We start from the raw sequence: 14285 nt of genomic DNA on the forward strand, positions 1-14285 counted from the left end.
TAAGAACATAAGAACATAAGAAATAGGAGCAGGAGTAGGCCATCTAGCTCCTCGAGCCTGCCCCGCCATTCAATAAGATCATGGCTGATCTGAAGTGAATCAGTTCCACTTACCCGCCTGATCCCTATAACCCCTAATTCCCCTACCGATCATGAATCCATCTATCCGTGACTTAAACAGATTCAACGAGGTAGCCTCCACCACTTCAGTGGGCAGAGAATTCCAGAGATTCACCACCCTCTGAGAGAAGAAGTTCCTCCTGAACTCTGTCCTAAACTGACCCCCCTTTATTTTGAGGCTGTGCCCCCTAGTTCTGGTTTCCTTTCTAAGTGGAAAGAATCTCTCCACTCCTACCCTATCCAGCCCCTTCATTATCTTATATGCCTCTATAAGATCACCCCTCAGCCTTCTAAACTCCAACGAATACAAACCCAATCTGCTCAATCTCTCCTCATAGTCAACACCCCTCATCTCCGGTATCAACCTGGTGAACCTTCTCTGCACTCCCTCCAAGGCCAATATATCTTTTCGCAAATAAGGGGACCAAAACTGCACACAGTATTCCAGCTGCGGCCTCACCAATGCCTTGTACAGATGCAGCAAGACTTCTCTGCTTTTATATTCTATCCCCCTCGCGATAAATGCCAACATCCCATTTGCCTTCTTGATCACCTGTTGGATTTGCAGATCCCTTTCTGTTGGCTTCCACATTCTCCATATTCCCCTCCCCCTCCCCGATAATCTTTAATTCTCTCACTCAACAAATATCGAACTCCCTCCGCCAGGAAAATATTCAGTGACCCCGTCCTCCAGCACCTTCTGAGGCAGAGTTTAAAAGTGGCACAAGCCTCTGAGAGAAAACAAATCGAATCATCTCTTGTCCTAAAAGGGCGCCCCCTAATGTTCAAACAGCGCCCCCTTGTTTTGGCCTCACCCACAAGAGGAAACATCTTTTCCACCTCCACCTTCCCAAGACCGTTCAGCATCTTAGAAACTTTAATCCAGTCACCCCTTCACTTTCCGAAACTCCAGCTGAAAGAAGCCCAGTCTGTCCAATCCAACCTCATGAGAAAACCTGCTAATTCCAGGGAGCAATCCAGAAACCACCCACCGCCCCCCACCCTGAACTGCCTCCAGCTCAGTTACATTCACAGTCATGTGGTTCCATAGTGTAGTGGTTATCACGTCTGCCTCACACGCAGAAGGTCCTGGGTTCAAAGCCCAGTGGAGCCAGTGGTATTTTGTTCCTATTCCCAGAGAGCAGTGGAACTGCCTTGAACTCGCCGCTCTTTCACAGTGACTTGTCCTTTGAATGGTCGGATGCCAACAAGTGCAGAGGAGCCGAGAGACTTGGGGTTCATGTCCACAGATCCCTGAAGGCAGCAGGACAGGTAGATCAGGTGGTCAACAAGGCATATGGAAACCTTGTCTTTATAGCCGAGGTATAGAATATCAGAGCAGAGAGGCTATGGTGGAGCTGTATAAAATATTAGAAGACCAAAGAATTGAACACTGACCCTTCAAATCTGGGGAACAGCTGCTCCTTTTTCACTCTGTCCGTGCCCCTCATAATCTTGCACAACTCAATGAGATCCCACTTCAGTCTTCTCTGTTCCAGGAAAAACAACTGAAGCTGATTCAACCTCTTTTCATAACTTAAATGCTCCGTCCCAGGCCTCACAGTATCCTGTAAGTTTCAATAAGATCCCCCCTCATCCTTCCAAACTCCAATGAGTACAGACCCAGAGTCCTCAACTGTTCCTCACAAGCTCTTCATTCCAGGGATCATTCTTGTGAACCTCCTCTGGACCCTTTCCAAGGCCAGCACATCCTTCCTTAGATACAGGGCCCAAAACTTCAGCCAGAGAGTGGTGAATCTTTGGAACTCTTTGCTGCAGAAGGCTGTGGAGGCCAGGTCATTGAGTGTCTAAGACAGAGATAGATAGGTTCTTGGTTAATAAGGGGATCAGGAGTTATGGGGAAAAGGCAGGAGAATGGGGATGAGAAAAATATTAGCCATGATTGAATGGCGGAGCAGACTTGATGGGCCGAGTGGCCTAATTCTGTTACTGTGTCTTATGGTCATTTAAAATGGGCCTCTGGGCTTCTTTTCCTGTGATCGAACTGTGTGACGGGAAAGTTACGGCTTCTCAGAGTTGCAAAATGCAACATGCACAAAGGCACCGCTGAGATTTGAACTCAGGATCTCCTGTTGACTAGACAAGCACTTTAACCAACTAAGCCACAGCACCTCCAAAAAAGTCGAACCAATGTTATAATTTATTACAAAATTAAAAGCAAAATCCTGTGGATGCTGCAACCTGAAACCATCTGATCCTCCGAGCTGCTTCACTATTTACTAAGGCCATGGCTGATCATAAGAACATAAGAACATAAGAAATAGGAGCAGGAGTAGGCCATCTAGCTCCTCGAGCCTGCCCCGCCATTCAATAAGATCATGGCTGATCTGAAGTGAATCAGTTCCACTTACCCGCCTGATCCCTATAACCCCTAATTCCCCTACCGATCATGAATCCATCTATCCGTGACTTAAACAGATTCAACGAGGTAGCCTCCACCACTTCAGTGGGCAGAGAATTCCAGAGATTCACCACCCTCTGAGAGAAGAAGTTCCTCCTGAACTCTGTCCTAAACTGACCCCCCTTTATTTTGAGGCTGTGCCCCCTAGTTCTGGTTTCCTTTCTAAGTGGAAAGAATCTCTCCACTCCTACCCTATCCAGCCCCTTCATTATCTTATATGCCTCTATAAGATCACCCCTCAGCCTTCTAAACTCCAACGAATACAAACCCAATCTGCTCAATCTCTCCTCATAGTCAACACCCCTCATCTCCGGTATCAACCTGGTGAACCTTCTCTGCACTCCCTCCAAGGCCAATATATCTTTTCGCAAATAAGGGGACCAAAACTGCACACAGTATTCCAGCTGCGGCCTCACCAATGCCTTGTACAGATGCAGCAAGACTTCTCTGCTTTTATATTCTATCCCCCTCGCGATAAATGCCAACATCCCATTTGCCTTCTTGATCACCTGTTGGATTTGCAGATCCCTTTCTGTTGGCTTCCACATTCTCCATATTCCCCTCCCCCTCCCCGATAATCTTTAATTCTCTCACTCAACAAATATCGAACTCCCTCCGCCAGGAAAATATTCAGTGACCCCGTCCTCCAGCACCTTCTGAGGCAGAGTTTAAAAGTGGCACAAGCCTCTGAGAGAAAACAAATCGAATCATCTCTTGTCCTAAAAGGGCGCCCCCTAATGTTCAAACAGCGCCCCCTTGTTTTGGCCTCACCCACAAGAGGAAACATCTTTTCCACCTCCACCTTCCCAAGACCGTTCAGCATCTTAGAAACTTTAATCCAGTCACCCCTTCACTTTCCTAAACTCCAGCTGAAAGAAGCCCAGTCTGTCCAATCCAACCTCATGAGAAAACCCGCTCATTCCAGGCAGCAATCCAGTAACCACCCACCGCCCCCCGACCCTGAACTGCCTCCAGCTCAGTTACATTCACAGTCATGTGGTTCCATAGTGTAGTGGTTATCACGTCTGCCTTACACGCAGAAGGTCCTGGGTTCGATCCCCAGTGGAGCCAGTGGTATTTTGTTCCTATTCCCAGAGAGCAGTGGAACTGCCTTGAACTCGCCGCTCTTTCACACTGACTTGTCCTTTGAATGGTCGGATGCCAACAAGTGCAGAGGAGCCGAGAGACTTGGAGTTCATGTCCATATATCCCTGCAAGTGGAAAGACAGATAATAAGGTGGCTAACTAAGCTAATGGGACATTTGCCTTTACAGCCAAGGCACAGAATATCAGTCATGATGTGGAGATGTCGGCGTTGGACTGGGGTGAACACAATAAGAAGTCTCGCAACACCAGGTTAAAGTTCAACAGGTTTATTTGGTAGCAAATACCATTCGCTTTCGGAGCGCTGCTCCTTCGTCAGATAGATTGGAAATCTGCTCTCAAACAGGGCACAGAGACACAAAATCAAGTTACAGAATACTGATTAGAATGCGAATCCCTAAAGCCAGCCAGGTCTTAAAGATACAGACAATGTGAGTGGAGGGAGCATTAAGCACAGGTTAAAGAGATGTGTATTGTCTCCAGACAGAACAGCTCGTGAGATTCTGCAAGTCCAGGGGGCAAGCTGTGGGGGTTACTGATAATGTGACATAAATCCAACATCCCAGTTTAGGCCGTCCTCATGTGTGCGGAACTTGGCTATCAGTTTCTGCTCAGCGACTCTGCGCTGTCGTGTGTCGTGAAGGCCGCCTTGGAGAACGCTTACCTGAAGATCCAAGGCTGAATGCCCGTGACTGCTGAAGTGCTCCCCCACAGGAAGAGAACAGTCTTGCCTGGTGATTGTCGAGCGGTGTTCATTCATCCGTTGTCGCAGCGTCTGCATGGTTTCCCCAATGTACCATGCCTCGGGACATCCTTTCCTGCAGCGTATCAGGTAGACAACGTTGGCCGAGTTGCAAGAGTATGTACGGTGTACCTGGTAGATGGTGTTCTCACGTGAGATGATGGCATCCGTGTCGATGATCCGGCATGTCTTGCAGAGGTTGCTGTGGCAGGGTTGTGTGGTGTTGTGGTCACTGTTCTCCTGAAGGCTGGGTAGTTTGCTGCGGACAATGGTCTGTTTGAGGTTGTGCGGTTGTTTGAAGGCAAGAAGTGGGGGTGTGGGGATGGCCTTGGCGAGATGTTCGTCTTCATCAATGACATGTTGAAGGCTCCGGAGGAGATGCCGTAGCTTCTCCGCTCCGGGGAAGTACTGGACGACGAAGGGTACTCTGTCCACCGTGTCCCGTGTTTGTCTTCTGAGGAGGTCGGTGCGGTTTTTCGCTGTGGCGCGTCGGAACTGTCGATCGATGAGTCGAGCGCCATATCCTGTTCTTATGAGGGCATCTTTCAGCGTCTGGAGGTGTCTGTTGCGATCCTCCTCATCCGAGCAGATCCTGTGTATTCGGAGGGCTTGTCCGTAGGGGATGGCTTCTTTAACGTGTTTAGGGTGGAAGCTGGAGAAGTGGAGCATCGTGAGGTTATCCGTGGGCTTGCGGTACAGTGAGGTGCTGAGGTGACCGTCCTTAATGGAGATGCGTGTGTCCAAGAACGCAACCGATTCCGGAGAGTAGTCCATGGTGAGTCTGATGGTGGGATGGAACTTGTTGATGTCATCATATAGTTGTTTCAGTGATTGCTCACCACAAGTCCAAAGGAAGAAAATGTCATCGATGTATCTAGTGTATAACATCGGTTGAAGGTCCTGTGCAGTGAAGAAGTCTTGTTCGAACCTGTGCATGAAGACGTTGGCATGTTGAGGTGCGAATTTGGTCCCCATGGCTGTTCCGTGTGTCTGGATGAAGAACTGGTTGTTGAAGGTGAAGACATTGTGGTCCAGGATGAAGCGGATGAGTTGTAAAATTGCATCCGGAAACTGGCAGTTGTCGGCGTTGAGTACTGAGGCAGGTGCAGCAGTGCCATCATCGTGGGGGATGCTGGTGTAGAGTGCCGAGACATCCATTGTGACGAGGAGTGGCTTTAAGACCTGGCTGGCTTTCGGGATTCGCATTCGAATCAGTATTCTGTAACTTGATTTTGTGTCTGTGCCCTGTTTGAGAGCACATTTCCACTCCATCTGACGAAGGAGCAGCGCTCCGCAAGCTTATGGTATTTGCTACCAAATAAACCTGTTGGACTTTAACCTGGTGTTGTGAGACTTCTTACAGAATATCAGAGCAGAGAGGCTGTGATGGAGCTGTATAAAACGTCTGAAGTCCAAAGAATTGAACACTGACCCTTCAAATCTGGGGAACAGCTGCTCCTTATCCACTCTGTCCGTGCCCCTCAGAATCTTGTCCACCTCAATCAGGTCGCCCCTCAGTCTTCTCTGCTCCACCGAAAATAATCCAAGCTTCCACAACCTCTCTTCATAACTTAAATGCTCCGTCCCAGGCAGCATCCTGGGGAATCTCCTCTGCACCCTCTCCAGTGCAATCACATCCTTCCTAAAATGTGGTGACCAGAACTGCACACAGTGCTCCAGCTGTGGCCTCACCACAGTTCGATACAACTCCAACATGACTTCAACACAAACAGAAAATGCTGGAAAATCTCAGCAGGTCTGACAGCATCTCTGGGGAGAGAATCGAGCCAACGTTTGGAGTCTGGATGACCCTTGGTCAGAGCTGAGAGCACAGAGAATCAGCGGAGATTTATACTGTGAGGGTCGGGGGGATGGAATGGGACAACGGGAATTGAAATGAGGAGACAGAAGGCTGAGAAGGTGCTAGAAAGAGTCCATTAATGATCAGAATGTGTGAATGGCAGAACAGGGATGCAGATTGTTAAAGGACTGCCCGAGGAATGTGGCAGTTGCCCTGAAAGGGGGAGGGGGAGGGGGCAAGAAGGAGAGCTGGAATGGAAAGTGGGAAAATGGAGTTGGGAAAGAAGGATGATAAAATGGATGAATCGGATGAAACAAAATGAAATAAAATCAATGGAAATGGGGTGAAGGTGGAGGAGAGAGTTCATGCTCTGAAGTTGTTGAACTCAATGTTGAGTCCAGAAGGCTGTAAAGTGCGCAGTCGGGAGATGAGGGGCTGTTTCTCCAGTTTGCGTTCACTGGAACATTGCAAAAGGCCAAGGACGGACATGTGGACAGGAGAGCAGGGTGGTGTGTTGAAGCAGCAAGCGACAGGAAGGTTAGGGTCCTGTGTGCGGACGGAGCGAAGGTGCTCAGCAAAGCGATCACCCAGTCTCCGTTTGGTCTCTCCGATGTAGAGTCGAGCGCATTGGGAGCAGCGAATGCAACAGAGCAGATTGAAGGAGGAGCTCTTGCTGAATCTCAAAGTGGATAATATCACACTCCCCCCCCCCCCCAGTAAAAAATCAACTCCCCTTCAATCCCATCTGCTCCCAGTCACAGTGAGAGAGCGGCTAGTTCAATGGAGGGAAAAGGGAAGCTGCGGCAATCCAGGGTAGTTGGAACAGCATCAGACTTTTAATCTGAGGGTCCAGGGTTCAAGTCCCTGTTTGGGTGTTGCTTTTCTTCCACCCTGAACGCAATTGTTTGAGATGTGTTTCAAAACAGATGAACAGATGTCCTTTAACAAATTCCTCACACGCGATTGACAATTCCAAGAGTCGCCGGCAGCAACATTCATCCATTTTAATAGGTGCTCGATGGCCGGCGCATCACAGAGACGTGGCTGCAAGGGGATCAGGGCTGGGATCGAAATATCCAAGGATATGTGTCCTATGGAAAGGACAGGCAGATGGGCAAAGGGGGCGGGGTTGCATTGTTAGTCAGGAATGAAGTTAAATCGATAGCAGGAAGTGATATAGGATCAGAAGGTACAGAATCTCTGTGGGTCGAGTGGGGGAATCACAAAGGTAAAAAGACCCTGATGGGAGTTATGTACAGGCCCCCTCGCAGTCGTCAGGATGTGGGACAGAAAATAAATCAGGAGATAGAAAAGGCAATGTTACAATAATCATGGGGGATTTCAATATGCAGGTGGAGTGGGAAAATCAGGTCGGGAGTGGATCCCAAGAACAGGAATTTGTGCAATGTCTAAGCGATGGTTTTTTGGAGCAGCTTGTGACAGAGCCTCCTCAGGAACAGGCAATTCTGGATTTGGTGATGTGTAATGAGGCAGACTTGATCAGGGAACTGAAGGTGAAGGAACCCTGAGGGAGCAGTGACCACAATATGATAGAATTTACCCTGCAGTTTGAGAGGGAGAAGCTGGAATCAGATGTAACGGTGTTACAATTAAATAAAGGTAACTACAAAGACATGAGGGAGGAGCTGGCCAGAGTTGATTGGAAAGGGAGCCTCGCGGGGAAGACAGTGGAACAGCAATGGCAGGAGTTTTTGGGGGTTATTCGGGAGGCAGAACAGAAATTCATCCCAAGGAGGAGGAAACATGCTGAGGGGAGGACGAGACATCCATGGCTGACGAGGGAAGTTGAGGACAGCATAAAAGCAAAAGAAAAAGCAGTCAGAATTGCGAGAATTAGTGGGAAGCCGGAGGATTGGGAAGCCTTTAAAAGCGAGCAGAGGACAACTAAAAAAGAAATAAGGGGGGAGAAGATGAAATATGAGTGTAAGTGAGCTAGTAATATAAAAGAAGATAGGAAGAGTTTTTTTCAATATATAAAAGGTAAGAGAGAGGCAAAAATAGCCATTGGACCACTGGAAAATGAGGCTGGAGAAGTAATAATAGGAAACAAAGCAATGGCAGAGGAACTGAATCGTTACTTTGCATCAGTCTTCACGGTGGAAGACACCAGTGGGATGTCAGAACTCCAGGAGAGTCAGGGGGCACAGGTGAGTGTAGTGGCCATCACTAAGGAGAAGGTTCTGGGGAAACTGAAAGGTCTGAAGGTGGATAAATCACCTGGACCGGATGGACTACACCCCAGGGCTCTAAGAGAGATCGCTGAGGAAATTGTGGAGGCGTTGGTGGTGATCTTTCAGGAATCACTGGAGGCGGGGAGGGTCCCAGAGGACTGGAAAGTAGCTGATGTAACACCACTGTTTAAGCAGACGGGAAATTATAGGCCGGTTAGCCTGACTTCAGTCATTGGCAAGATTTTCGAGTCCATTATTAAAGATGAGATTGCGGAGTACTTGGAAGTGCATGATAAAATAGGACTGAGTCAGCACGGCTTCGTCAAGGGGAGGTCATGTCTGACAAATCGGTTAGAGTTCTTTGAGGAGGTAACAAGGAAGTTAGATAAAGGAGAACCAGTGGATGTGATTTATTGAGATTTCCAGAAGGCCTTTGACAAGGTGCCGCATAGGAGACTGTTAAATAAGTTAAGAGCCCATGGTGTTAAGGGTAAGATCCTGGCATGGATAGAGGATTGGCTGACTGGCAGAAGGCAGAGAGTGGGGATAAAGGGGTCTCTCTCAGGATGGCAGCCGGTGACTAGTGGTGTGCCTCAGGGGTCAGTGCTGGGACCACAACTTTTCACAATATACATTAACGATTTGGAGGAAGGAACTGAAGGCACTGTTGCTAAGTTTGCAGATGATACAAAGATATGTAGAGGGACAGGTAGTATTGAGGAAGCAGGGGGGCTGCAGAAGGACTTGGACAGGTTAGCAGAGTGGGCAAAGAAGTGGCAGATGGAATACAATGTGGAAAAGTGTGAGGTTCTGCACTTTGGAACGAGGAATGGAGGCAGAGACTATTTTCGAAATTGGGAAATGCTTCGGAAATCAGAAACACAAAGGGACTTGGGAGTCATTGTTCAAGATTCTCTTAAGGTTAACGTGCAGGTTCAGTCGGCAGTTAGGAAGGCAAATACAATGTTAGCATTCATGTCGAGAGGGCTAGAATACAAGAGCAGGGATGTACTTCTGAGGGAGTAGAAGGCTCTGGTCAGACTCCATTTGGAGTATTGTGAGCAGTTTTGGGCCCTGTATCTAAGGAAGGATGTGCTGGTCTTGGAAAGGGTCCAGAGGAGGTTCACAAGAATGATCCCTGGAATGAAGAGTTTGTCGTATGAGGAACGGTTGAGGACTCTGGGTCTGTACCCGTTGGAGTTTAGAAGGATGAGGGGGGATCTCATTGAAACTTACAGGATACTGTGAGGCCTGGATAGAGTGGATGTGGAGAGGATGTTTCCACTAGTAAGAAAAACTAGAACCAGAGGGCACAACCTCAGGTTAAAGGGATGATCCTTTAAAACAGAGACGAGGAGGAATTTCTTCAGCCAGAGAGTGGTGAATCTGTGGAACTCTTTGCTGCAGAAGGCTGCGGAGGCCGCGTCATTGAGTGTCTTTAACCAGAGTTAGGTAGGTTCTTGATTAATAAGGGGATCGGGGGTTATGGGGAAAAGGCAGGAGAATGGGGATGAGAAAAATATCAGCCATGATTGAATGGCGGAGCAGACTCGATGGGCCGAGTGGCCTAATTCTGTTACTGTGTCTTATGGTCATTTAAAATGGGCCTCTGGGCTTCTTTTCCTGCGATCGAACTGTGTGACGGGAAAGTTATGGCTTCTCAGATTTGCAAAATGCACCATACACAAAGGCACCGCTGAGATTTGAACTCAGGATCTTCTGTTTACGAGACAGGTGCATTAACCAACTAAGCCACGGCACCAATTGAAAAGTTGAACCAATGTTCTAATTTATGATAAAGTTAAAAGCAAAATCCTGTGGATGCTGCAACCTGAAACCATCTGGTCCTTCGAGCTGCTTCACTATTTACTAAGGCCATGGCTGATCCCTTTCTGTTGGCTTCCACATTCTCCATATTCCCCTCCCCCTCCCCGATAATCTTTAATTCTCTCACTCAACAAATATCTAACTCCCTCCGCCAGGAAAATATTCAGTGACCCCGTCCTCCAGCACCTTCTGAGGCAGAGTTTAAAAGTGGCACAAGCCTCTGAGAGAAAACAAATCTAATCATCTCTTGACCTAAATGGGCGACCTCCTAATAAAGAACAAAGAACAAAGAAAATTACAGCACAGGAACAGGCCCTTCGGCCCTCCAAGCCTGCACCGACCATGCTTATCGACTTAACGAAAACCCCCTATCCTTCCGGGGCCCATATCCCTCTATTCCCATCCTATTCATGTACTTGTCAAGACACCTCTTAAAAGTCACTCCCGTATCCACTTCCACTACCTCCCCCGGCAACGCGTTCCGAGCACCCACCACCCTTTGTGTAAAAAATCTGCCTCATACATCTCCTTTAAACCTGGCCCCTCGCACCTCAAACCTGTGCCCATCAGTAATTGACCCATCCACCCTGGGAAAAAGCTTCTGACTATCCAACCTGTCCATGCCTCTCATAATCTTGTCGATTTCTATCAGGTCTCCCCTCAACCTCTGTCGTTCCAGAGAGAACAAACCAAGTTTCTCCAGCCTCTCCTCATAGCTAATGCCCTGTATACCAGGCAACATCCTGGTATGGAGGGCATTACCCCATCAAATGAGGGCAAATGAATGAATGTTGCTGCCGGCGACTCTTGGAATTGTTAATCGCGTGTGAGGAATTTGTTAAAGGACACCTGTTCATCTATTGTGAATGTTCAAACAGCACCCCCTTGTTTTGGCCTCACCCACAAGAGGAAACATCTTTTCCACCTCCACCTTCCCAAGACCGTTCAGCATCTTAGAAACTTTAATCCAGTCACCCCTTCACTTTCCTAAACTCCAGCTGAAAGAAGCCCAGTCTGTCCAATCCAACCTCATGAGAAAACCCGCTCATTCCAGGGAGCAATCCAGTAACCACCCACCGCCCCCCCACCCTGAACTGCCTCCAGCTCATTTACATTCACAGTCATGTGGTTCCATAGTGTAGTGGTTATCACGTCTGCCTTACACGCAGAAGGTCCTGGGTTCGAAGCCCAGTGGAGCCAGTGGTATTTTGTTCCTATTCCCAGAGAGCAGTGGAACTGCCTTGAACTCGCCGCTCTTTCACAGTGACTTGTCCTTTGAATGGTCGGATGCGAACAAGTGCAGAGGAGCCAAGAGACTTGGGGTTCTTGTTCACAGATCTCGGAAGGCAGCAGGACAGGTCGATAAGGTGGTTAACTTGGCGAATGGGTTACTTGTCTATCGCTGAGGCACAGAATATCAGAGCAGAAAGGCTGTGATGTGGAGAAAGATAGAAAAGAAAAGGGTTTCTATCAGATTGGCAGATTCTGCTCGGGTTTTTGTTTCATCAACTTCGATGTAGAATTCACTTTCTCAATGTGGAGTAAGTTTGTTAGTAACTGTAATGAGGTGTTTTAAATACTTTGTAGTTTTAAAGGTACATATAATACCTTTAATTAGTGCATATATATAAATATATCTTCTGTACATTTTTAGAAATTAAACAAAGAAACTTTGATGCACAGTTACAGAGAGCCCTTTGATACTAAACACACGTTCGATACAGTCCTTTAAAGCACCCAACTGTTGGAATCACAGGGCCATGAAGGAGGCTTCAATGCCTCACCCGACACCTTATCAGAAACAACTGATACAGGAGTGAGTTTTAATGAAGCTGCTTCACAGTTTCCAATCAAAACAGAGTCAGAAAGATATTAATGTCTCAGCGAACGGAAGAGTTATGGTCGGGGACTTGGGAACTGACAAGAATTAATGGTGACAATGATGATCCCCCTTGAAACTGTCGGTAATGATAAAAAGCTCAGTCATTGGATTGATAAGCATTACACACCTGTGTTTCATTCTGTCGGCAATAAACAAACTTATCAGGGCTATAATCAGGGAATATCCTGAAGGCAAGCTGGGTTGACCACATCCCTTCGAGATTCAGTCACTTCACTGACAAGCCCATAAAATGTTAATGGCTTTTGTACGCCCCCTTTATCAGTTAAAGGATGCCCATGTGAGACTGTTTCAGTGAAGATGCTTTGTGAGGCTGCGATCAAAATACAGACATGATGTCTGACTAAGGCACTAGAGGACAGGCTTGGGGATGATATATTGGGGTATCCCACCAGGTATCGTGATCTCATCGATCAGGGTGGATCAGTATTGTTTCTATTGGATCAATACGTAAAGGATGTCATTTGTAACACTTTTGATTGGATTGTGTCCAACTGACTGTGAGCTGCAGAGTTGTATAAACCAGGATGATTTTCTTTGTCTGGTGGAATGGTGTCTCTGGCCCATTGTGTCGGGGACTGATTCCCCTTGCTGGCAAGTAAAATAAAGACAATCTGTTGGTTAAGTATCTTGTGTCAATGTGTGTTTGTGTTAGAGTCAAACTCGGAAGTCGAGATTTCGACACAGCCAAGAGATCTCAGACGGACCAAAACCTTCCGATTCCCCCCTTCCTCACACCGGGGCCTCTCAGGGCCAACGAGATGAACAGAGTGGCACCGAAACAGTGCCATCCGCAAGTCAGCCACGTCCTGGCCACCCAGGGGACGTCCGCCAAGGGCATCACAGGCAACGGGGCGTGCATCACAGCTGGACACCTCCACCTCCGATGTGCCTCCTGGGGTAACGCCGAGGAGAAGCAGGAGGCCGCACAAAGTGAGAAGGTTGTAGTTCACTAAGAGTTCACCAGGAGTCAGGGTTTATTCGTCACTAATGTTAACAGCACAATAAACTTTTATTCACACCTCACAGCTGTGACTAATGTGTCTCTGATCCACCCCCCTCCCCCCGCACAGAGCCGAGTGCCCCCCTCCCCCCGCACAGAGCCGAGTGCCCCCCCTCCCCCCGCACAGAGCCGAGTGCCCCCCCTCCCCCCGCACAGAGCCGAGTGCCCCCCCTCCCCCCGCACAGAGCCGAGTGCCCCCCCTCCCCCCGCACAGAGCCGAGTGCCCCCCCTCCCCCCGCACAGAGCCGAGTGCCCCCCCTCCCCCCGCACAGAGCCGAGTGCCCCCCCTCCCCCCGCACAGAGCCGAGTGCCCCCCCTCCCCCCGCACAGAGCCGAGTGCCCCCCCTCCCCCCGCACAGAGCCGAGTGCCCCCCCTCCCCCCGCACAGAGCCGAGTGCCCCCCCTCCCCCCGCACAGAGCCGAGTGCCCCCCCTCCCCCGCACAGAGTCGAGTGCCCCCCGTCCCCCCGCACAGAGCCGAGTGCCCCCCCTCCCCCCGCACAGAGCCGAGTGCCCCCACTCCCCCCGCACAGAGCCGAGTGCCCCCCATTCCCATGCACAGAGGTGCTGTCTGTTGTACCTTGCGAGACTCAGCCACATGTTACAGAGAGCCTGCCCGACCCTCCCCAACGCCCACCAGAACCCCCCACCCCCCCGCCTGCCCGACCCTCCCCAACACCCACCAGAACCCCCCACCCCCCCGCCTGCCCGACCCTCCCCAACGCCCACCAGAACCCCCCACCCCCCCGCCTGCCCGACCCTCCCCAACGCCCACCAGACCCCCCCACCCTCCCGCCTGATTCCCAACAAACAGGTGTCCCCAACCCTTCCAGCCCCGTGTACCAGGGTGGCAGCGTGCATTGGGAGAACAGGGAGGAGTCAGACTTGAGTGGCACCAGGGGCAGGATCCCAGTGAGCACAACAGCCAGTCCTCATCATCCTCCAGCCTCCAACCAAGACTGGCAGCCGTTGCACTGCACCGCAAGCCCACGGATAACCTCACGATGCTCCACTTCTCCAGCTTCCACCCTGAACACGTTAAAGAAGCCATCCCCTACGGACAAGCCCTCCGAATACACAGGATCTGCTCCGATGAGGAGGATCGCAACAGACACCTCCAGACGCTGAAAGATGCCCTCATAATCATAGAAATCATAGAAACCCTACAGTACAGAA

General features: G+C 49.4%; 5 non-coding genes across 5 annotated transcripts; 3 read left to right on the forward strand and 2 right to left on the reverse strand.

Moving 5' to 3' along the window:
- Positions 1-1160: 1160 nt before the first annotated feature.
- On the forward strand, positions 1161-1233 carry trnav-cac (transfer RNA valine (anticodon CAC)). The gene has a single exon. It is a non-coding gene; the product is annotated as a tRNA-Val (tRNA).
- Positions 1234-2178: 945 nt separating this feature from the next.
- Positions 2179-2252, reverse strand: trnat-agu (transfer RNA threonine (anticodon AGU)). Its single transcript has one exon. It is a non-coding gene; the product is annotated as a tRNA-Thr (tRNA).
- A 1287-nt stretch (positions 2253-3539) lies between these two features.
- On the forward strand, positions 3540-3612 carry trnav-uac (transfer RNA valine (anticodon UAC)). The gene has a single exon. It is a non-coding gene; the product is annotated as a tRNA-Val (tRNA).
- A 6456-nt stretch (positions 3613-10068) lies between these two features.
- On the reverse strand, positions 10069-10142 carry trnat-cgu (transfer RNA threonine (anticodon CGU)). The gene has a single exon. It is a non-coding gene; the product is annotated as a tRNA-Thr (tRNA).
- Positions 10143-11334: 1192 nt separating this feature from the next.
- On the forward strand, positions 11335-11407 carry trnav-uac (transfer RNA valine (anticodon UAC)). Its single transcript has one exon. It is a non-coding gene; the product is annotated as a tRNA-Val (tRNA).
- Positions 11408-14285: the final 2878 nt, after the last annotated feature.

The sequence above is a fragment of the Mustelus asterias genome, chromosome 16 (assembly GCF_964213995.1).
Source record: "Mustelus asterias chromosome 16, sMusAst1.hap1.1, whole genome shotgun sequence".
Lineage (NCBI taxonomy): Eukaryota > Metazoa > Chordata > Chondrichthyes > Carcharhiniformes > Triakidae > Mustelus > Mustelus asterias.